General features: G+C 29.9%; 1 non-coding gene across 1 annotated transcript; it reads left to right on the forward strand.

Moving 5' to 3' along the window:
• Window positions 1-1,526: 1,526 nt before the first annotated feature.
• Window positions 1,527-1,607, forward strand: TRNAL-CAG. Its single transcript has one exon. It is a non-coding gene; the product is annotated as a tRNA-Leu (tRNA).
• Window positions 1,608-9,118: the final 7,511 nt, after the last annotated feature.

A 9,118-nucleotide genomic window follows, 5' to 3' on the forward strand; every position in this document is an offset into this window, starting at 1 on the left:
ATTTAAAAAGGTAATTATGAAAAATATTAAAAAACCATTTTAAAATGTAATGTATGTTTATATAAAAGTTCAAAACTTAAAAATCAAATATCGAAGAAATCTTACTATACATGAACAACTTCTATAAAACCAAAATATTTAAAAAAAAAATTGGTTTTTTTTTAAAGTACGAATTCTTTAAAAAAAATCATGTTTTCAAAAACTGATTCATTTCCTTTTCATCTTTGAACATTTTTATCATTTTCTTTATCTAACATTGTGTTTGAAAATATGATTATTTTCATTTTTAAAATCGTGTTTCTAAAGTACGATTTATTTATTGTATAACTTTTCAAAACTATACTGATTTTAGTATAGAAATAGATTTTAATACTCATTTTAATATAAAAATAGATTTTAAATTTAATTCAGTTTAAAAAAATCAATTTAAAATATAAGTTTTATATTAATTTATCTATTTTAAATTGATCTTATCTCTAATAAATATAAAAATTTTAAATTAAAAAGTAAATTTAAAATTTAAATTAATTTCATAAAATTGATTTATAAAATAAGATTTATAAATATTTATATATTCTAAATTGATCTTATATTTAATGGATGTAATACTTTTTAAAAAAAAAATATAAAAGAAATGGATATAAATTATGTTTATATTTTAAAAGATAAAAAGTAAAAGTAGTTTGTTTGTAAATAATGTGAAAGTACTAAGCGTAGGAAAGTAGTGATTAATGATATAACGAGTGAAGAAACAAAAGCACTAAAATTAAAAGTAGTGAGTGCTCACTTCAATCATTTCAAACTTCGCCATCATATTCCAAATCCAATTTTATGTGGCGCAAAGTAAAGTTAGCAACACAACCTTTGGCCCTACATAATAAATCTTAGGAATTCAACACATTATACAAACAGGGAACAAAAAAACAATTCAGGGCATTTTTGTCTTTTTATTTCGTTAAACCACACACACAGTACATAAATAATGGTATCAAAAATATTTTAACTATTTCTACAAGAATAAAATTCATACTTATTTCATTAATTTTTAATTTTTATTCACCATATTTACTTTATCAACTAGTCAAAGTTATTTTGATAGTCACTTTTAAAATCATAATTATAAAAATTGGCAAACTTACAGTACATAATTATAGGACGATATAAAAGTTTTTTTAATAAATTAAAATAAAAGAAAATTAGAGATATATATATCTATACAGTTTCGTTGCGAGTCAAATATTCTTGTAAATCTTATATTTTTATTAAATTTAAATAATAATTTAAGTTAACCCGTCATGTCAAAATGAAAATATAATTATTTTATTTTAAAATAATGATTACTTAAAAAAATGAAATTATAAAAACTACAAAACAATCTCCTTCGTATTTAAAAGTATAGATTATAAAATAAACAGTAAAAAATAGCGGTGACTAATAAAGGAGAAGGAAAGTGTAGGTTACAAACAATTCACAATATATTTAAATTGTATAAATAGTTTAATTCTTTCAAATGCTTAGTTCAAAAAGTCAAGATGGCCGAGTTGGTCTAAGGCGCCAGTTTCAGGTACTGGTCCGAAAGGGCATGGGTTCGAATCCCATTCTTGACAATTCAGTTTTTTTTCTTCTGTAATGCTTTAAAAATTTGTTTAAAGTTTTTTACACTTTTTGAAGTTAATAAAAATTATATGATAAAAATAAAGTGTAGACTTATATAATTAATTAACACAAGTTAAAATTATTTAAATATTAAATAATTTTTAATTTTTAATTAACAAAAATAGTTAATAATTATTGTAAACAGATTATAAATTAGTATTTGTGAAGAGGAAGTGGGTGTATCTCTTATTTATTCAAACTTAGTTAAGGAAATTAAGTTTAATTTAATTAGCGTTTAAAAAAGTTATATTTTTGGATGAAATGGATGGTTGGAAATTAATTTGAAAGTGTGATAAGATTAGTAAGTTGGTTTATTGGAGGGAATATACTGAGCAGCAGTAATGATCAATTGAATATTTATTGTGTAAAGTGGGTGGAGCGTCACACCATAAGACTTTTTGTGTGATTGGAATCTTGTTTTCATTTCTAAACTATTTAGATGTGATGTGATTGGTTAACAAAGAAACAAAAAGTTGCCAGCTCAATAATAATTCCTTGTATATCTCGATTATTGCTCATTGTGCTTCTGTCTTTTTCATCCGACAAAAATCAAAATTCATAATTATTTTTTTATCGACAAAGTCACTTATATAATATAAAATCAAATTAATTTTAAATCAATAATAATATTAGAAAGTGGGTTTAAGCCTAACTAAATCCTACAAAACCGACTTCTAAGATAAAGTTTGCATTTCACTTATATATTATAGTTTGATCTTATCTCTAGTCGATATTAAACTTCTAACACACTCCTTCACACTCAGTATAGACATCTCGTGCGTGATAATAGAAATTGGGTGGTTCAATAGCGGCCCGACAACCGGTAGAAACAGAAATGCCCACTTAGAACTCGTTAGGATAGACTCTAATTATGACTCTGATACCATATTAGAAAGTGGGTTTAAGCCTAACTCAATCTCACAAAACGAACTTATAAGATGAGGTTTGCACCTCACTTATATATTATAATTTGGCCTTATCTCTATGTGAGACTTCTAACAAATAATAAATAATTAAATCATTAATAGTTAATGTTGAAGACCAATTTAAATTTATTGATAATGAAAACTATATTAATTATTTTAATTTATAAAATAATAATTAATTTAATTAATATAATGATTAATTATTTTGGTTTGTAAATTGATTGTTATTTTATAATTTTGTTGTAGTACTACTTGTTTTTATATATGTTTTGTGTGTGAAGTGGACAATGTAAACTTTAAGTTTGTTTTGGCAATTTGTTAACTTAACTTCCAACAGAGTAGATTTTTTTTCTTAAAGTCATTAGTACACTGGATAAGATAGTGATGGTAACGAAGAAAGGTGTGATTAGGAATATCGAAATAATTGTTATGTTGTGTTAGTTTGTATGAAATAAACCCTAATTTTAGTGATATAAAAACGAAAGAAAGAAAGAAAACAATATGACAGTGGTTTCTCCTATAATTGTCATTTCAACATTTAATTCATGATCTTACCTCTACTATAGAATTAAGTTCTATTTTTCTCACCAACTTAATAAATGGTATTTTAAAATTTCAGTTTCCAAAGCTTTATACAAAGTAGTAGGTTGAAACAAAGTTAAGATGAAGTGTCTCTAAAACTAAATTAGTTTAATTTTAATATATTTTTTATTTTTTTTTCATTTTGTTTCACATTTTTTTTTACAATTTTTTCATAATGTTTTATTAGTATTTTTTCCTTCTTCACTTCAAACATCTTTATATAATGTTAAATACCTAAAAAAAAATTATAGTTTAATAAATGGGTTAAATATGTTTTTAGTCCCTTTAGGGCAGTTTTGGTTTTAGTCTCTCTTTTAAAGTAAGGTACAATTTAGTCCTCCATCTTCAGGAAACTTTGGTTTTAGTCTTTCAAAACTAATGCCGTTAAAAAATCTAATGATGTGTCTAACGTCTGTTCACGTGTGTTTACAGTTTTGTTGTCTCTCTCTTAACACGTGTGATTGGTTTTTGTTGACATGTGTTTTAAAGAAACTGATTTGGAGTTTTTTTACTGATTTGGGGTTTTTTAAACCTTAAGGTTTTATTTTTCGCGAATCAGAAATCTGGAATGAAATTGATTCTCAAAGTCAGTTAGTTAGTGTCCGTGTGCATTTTGGTTTCGTATTGTTATGATTCCATTTGGCGTTCATTTTGTTTGAAAGAAAGGAGATTGTTTGTGGTTCGTTGAAGAAGGTTCGTGTCCTTGTTGGTGTCCGTTCTCTGCATTTGGTATCCAATTGTTGTGGTTCCATTGCGCGTGAAAGATAGAAGTATCCTATTACATCCAAGGAGTAGTGATGAAAGACAGAGGTCCGATCTTTGTGACAACTTTTAACCCTCTCTGCATGGTTACTGTGTGGCTATTATGGGCTCATTCTTTCTGGCAGAACAAATGTATCTAGGAAGGTAATAGGATACAAAATCACATTCCCAGAAAACTCACTAAAAATTCATAAGAAAATTAAACTAAATAAATCTGAAAACTTTTACAGGACAATTGGTGCTATCGTGATTATTGTAGGACTGTATCTGGTGGTGTGGGGTAAAAGCACACCACCAGATATCATGATTATTGTAGGACTGTATCGTGAAAACTTTTGCATTTGTCCTGCCAGAAAGAATGAGCCCATAATAGCCACAATAACCATGCAAAGAGGGTTAAAAGTTGTCACAAAGACCAGATCTCTATCTTTCATCACTACTCCTTGGATGTAATAGGATACCTCTATCTTTCACGGGCAATGGAACCACAACAATAGGATACCAAATGCAGAGAACGAACACCAACAAGAACACAAACCTTCTTCAATGAACCACAAAGAATCTCCTTTCTTTCAAACAAAATGAACGCCAAACGAAACTACTGCAATATGAAACCAAAATGCACACGAACACTAACTGACTTTGAGAATCAATTTCATTTCAGATTTCTGATTTGCGAAAAATAAAAGGTTTAATTACCTTTTTATTCCCCAAATTGGGGGTTGAATTGTTTTGTACCCGGTTTTAAAAGTGATGGTATTCGGTCCCCAGGTTACTAATTTTGTTTACGCTTACGTGACTGTACTTTTTTTCTCTCTCTTCTGCTTTTCCTGACACTTCTTTCTCTCGTTTCTATTTTTCTCTCTCACTATTATAACTACCTCTCACCTTTTTTTCTCTCTTCCACCACTGCCAGAATTAATTACCTCGCACTGAAACATTGTTCTATTTTCACTGCTTTTGGGTCTTTGCAAAGTTTTCTGTTCACAAATACTGCAAATTCACAACAAAAACTTTTCAATATCTAATAATAATAATCTTACCCCATCATATAAATAATTGATTTCTATATACGTACAACATTCTTGGTGTCATTCAAAGCCACACAAAAATCTTGCAGAGGGCTTGGATCATAGGCAGAGACAATGGACGACGTTAAAGCCAAGATGGTCACAAGGAAATACATACCTTTCATTTTGCTTCTGCACTCTATTTCTCTATGAATTTATTTGTTTGAGTTAAAAAAAATTACATTTATACATTTTTAAAATTTAAAAATCAAATTATGTCAAAATTTAAGATAAAAATAAATTTTAATTTTACTTAAAAATTTAAAAACTAAAAAAATGTATAATTATAAAAACTAAAGATGAAAAGGTCCACCACGTTGGTTTTACTGCATGTGAGGAAAGGAAGGACATACATTATAAGGTGATGGAAGCCATAAAAAGTCAAATTTGAAAGACAAATTTAAAAATAGGAAGGAGATGAAAATGAGAATGGTAGAAACCAACATGACGGGTTTGGAGATTGAGCAGTCACCTTCACCGGCAACGGCATCACCGGCGGGTGAAGAAGGTTGCGAGGAGGTTTGGGCATTGTTGTTGGGTTCTTCTTCTTCTTCTTGTTCGGTGCGCTTTTAGTTGAGAAGCACTTCTTAAAGATGTGGCGCAGGGAGCAAACGTGTTTCTCTTTCGCACGAAGTGGAGAAGGGAAAGAAGGCCCGGAGCTGTTGCTGACAATGATCTCGGCGGTGAGTGGTGGTGCTCGTGACGTCCTGGGTTGCAGACATCAGACCAAACTCTGTTGATCTGTGGCTGGTGGACTGTGTTGAATATCCGAATTGTTGGAAGGAAAAGGAAGGAAACAGCGGCAGGAAGCCAAACAATGAGTAAGATAAGGGCTTGAGGGTTGTGCTCACCATAGAAGGCACGGTAGAAAAATAAGAAAGAGATAGTTATAATGGTGAGAGAGAGAAGAGAAATAGGAGAGAGAGAAAGAAGTGTCAGTAATAGCAGATGAGAGAGAAGAAAAATATCGCCACGTAAGTATGAAATTAACGTCGTTGCAAGCTACTTAACGGAAGGGATCTATTAAAAGCAAAATCAGTAACTTGGGGACCAAATTAAATCACTTTTAAAAGCGGGTATCAAAGAGAAATTCAGCCCCCAACTTGGAGACTAAAAAGGTAATTAAACAAAAAAAAACCCTAAAGTTTAAAGAACCCCAAATCAGTAAAAAAGCCCAAATCAGTTTCTTTAAAACACATGTCAACAAAAACCAATCACACGTGTCAAGAGAGAGATAGAAAAACTGTAAACACACATGGACAGACGTTAGACACATCAACAGATTTTTTAACGACGTTAGTTTTGGAGGACTAAAACCAAAGTTTCCTAAAAATGGAGGACTAAATTGTACCTTACTTTAAAAGAGGGACTAAAACCAAAACCGCCTCAGAATATAGGGACTAAAAACATATTTAACCCTTAATAATTTTATTACACAAGGGTGCTTTTTTACTATCTAATAAAAAGATATAGTTTTGATAGAAATTAATGTAATGTTATATTATACAAAGTTTGAAAAAGTGATTTCTAAAATATTATTTCTAAAAAATTATATAAATATTAATTTTGTAAAGAGGTATTCAAAATAATATTTTGATTATAATAACATTTTAGACACATAATTTCATTATTTTGAAAATTTAAAATTATAATATATGTTAAATTTGTTTAAGCTTAAAAATAAAGTAATTTTTAAAGAAAATAATATATTCAAAATAAATCATTTTTTATAAATTTATAAATTACTTATAGTTAGATACAATTGTAAAAACATATTTTCTTTTAATTTTTTCATGTTTTAAAAGTTTTTATTAATTTATTTTGATAAAGTAATTAAAAAAAGATTATATACAAATAAACTTTTAACTTATTTTTAATTTTGACATCTAAAAAATAATTCACGCATTTTAGTTTAAAAAAATTATTTTTTCTTAAACAGAATGGTAAGAACCTAGAAAATAGAGTATTAAGACCGACTATTTTCCTCTTTGTTTTCTCTCACTTCTCTCTACTCTTTTTCACTCTTGGACTATCTGTTCGACGATCAGGAAGTGTTTAGACGATCTTGACGTCAAGGGCTACAATTCCTATTGATCAATTTCTTGATTTGAACCGGTTTTTCTAGAGTTTCCTTCCAGGGCAAGCATCAGTTAGGGATTTTTCTATAGCAGATTTCATTGAGGTAAGGGAAGCTAGATTATTGCTTTAATTTGTAATTTAGTGTGGATGTGTGATGATTCTATGCTTATTGTATTGATTGAACTAAATGTCAGTTTTTAGAGTAAATATTCTATGTGTAATTTTACCCTTTTTAAGGTATATTGAGGAACTGTGATAATGATATGACTTTAATGATTTTTAATGTGTTATTGGCTAGTTGGAATGTTGGAAATCTATTATGAGAGTGTTTAGTTAGGAATTGAAGTAAATTATACTTGTTTAAAGTTCGTTTTGTGGAAGTGGGTGATAACGGTTGATTTTATTGTTAGCTGTGATGCAATTTTGATATTAAATCAACTCTCTTTGGCTATGAAACTTGCTTAAACTCTTGTTTTTAGTTTACTTTTGTGAATAAGAGAGTTGATGTTATACTAAATGATTTTTATCACTAATTCTCTTAATTTTGTAGGTTATTAGAATGATTTAGAAGAGGAGTTAAAGTATCAAGGAGTTGGAACCCAAGAAGGACAAAAAAGCATAAAAAAAGAAGGTTGTAGAAGGTTGAAGGATGCCTGGTTGCCCTCCTTGGGGCGTTGAGCTCCAGTCTTTAAGTATCGCAGAACGCCTGGTTGCCCTCAACCAGGGCGCTGAGGGCCACTCCTCTCGTAAGGACGCTTGCTTGCCCTTAGTGGGGGCCACTGGTGACTTGGGCTTTTGGATGTGTTTATGATTTATTTAAGGACCTTTACACGTTAGGGTTTGTATCTTTTGAAGACAGAAGCACAAAGACATTCTCTTCAACCCGTTGGAGGCAGATTTGGATGTGGGAGCTTTCCTCTTCTCATTATAGGGTTTTTATCTCACTTTCATTCCATTGTACACCAAGGTTCTCCATGGCAATGGAGAACTAAACTCATTTGTTGTTTGGGAAAATGTAACCTCTAAACTGTCATGTATTTGAATATGATCTGAATAATTTTATACTTCTTTCATTAATTGTTAGTGATTTTCTCCCTTACTCAATGCTTGTTATGTTTTGATCACTCATAGCATGATGTTTGGATTTCTTTGTTATTAGGAAATACCTTGAAACCATGATCTAGAGAATTTCACCCAAAAGAAATATTGTCTAGGGATAGAAATAGGATGATTGGTTGTCTTATGCTTCTAATCTGAATGCAGAATTGATTGTTAGGGTTTTCAAGGGATTGTTGTCTAATAACCAAATCTAGGCTTTTTACACCGAGGTATCGGGTTCTGAGTAATTTAGAAAGTGGCATTAACATTCTAATGAAGAAGACGAATTCTAAAATGCATGAAAGTAAAGAAGGTGAAATCTAAACCCTAACAACATTATCATCTCATATCATCAGCATCATTCATTCACTCTTGTGTTTAGCCTCAATTGATCAATCTTATATTTAGTATTATGTTTATTTTTGTGCATTTTAATTTCATTTAAAGAAAACCTTGTTAGTCTTAATTAGTTAAGTGATTATATGATTGTGTAGTGAACACGAGTCTCTTGGGAAAACGATACTCGGTCTTCCCATTTATTATTACTTGATACGATTTGGTACACTTGTCGAGGTCTTAAGAGTGGGGTAGCAAAATTTTGAATCAGGAGTTGGGTGCTAAATTAGCGAGTTGGAATAGGCTAGGTAGGTCAATTGAGACTTGATTGAGTCCCTAAGATACTAAAAATGGTACCAAAAGTGGTAGAATATGATTTGGTTCCATAAGTTGATGAATTGGATGTTTTAAAGTAGAAATTTATTAGTGAACACTTTAGGATGGGGTTAGAAAGGTTTAGACACACTTAGTCAAGTATAATTAAGTATATAACCCAATATAGGAGGGTTAGAAGTTGGGCAAAATAGTTGGAATTGGTAAATTGGGTGTAGGTTGCGTAATTCTACAGATTTTGTGCTGCAATTATGCAGACTCACTGAGCGAGTAGAG

The sequence above is a fragment of the Vigna radiata genome, chromosome 7 (assembly GCF_000741045.1).
Source record: "Vigna radiata var. radiata cultivar VC1973A chromosome 7, Vradiata_ver6, whole genome shotgun sequence".
Classification (NCBI taxonomy): Eukaryota; Viridiplantae; Streptophyta; class Magnoliopsida; order Fabales; family Fabaceae; genus Vigna; species Vigna radiata.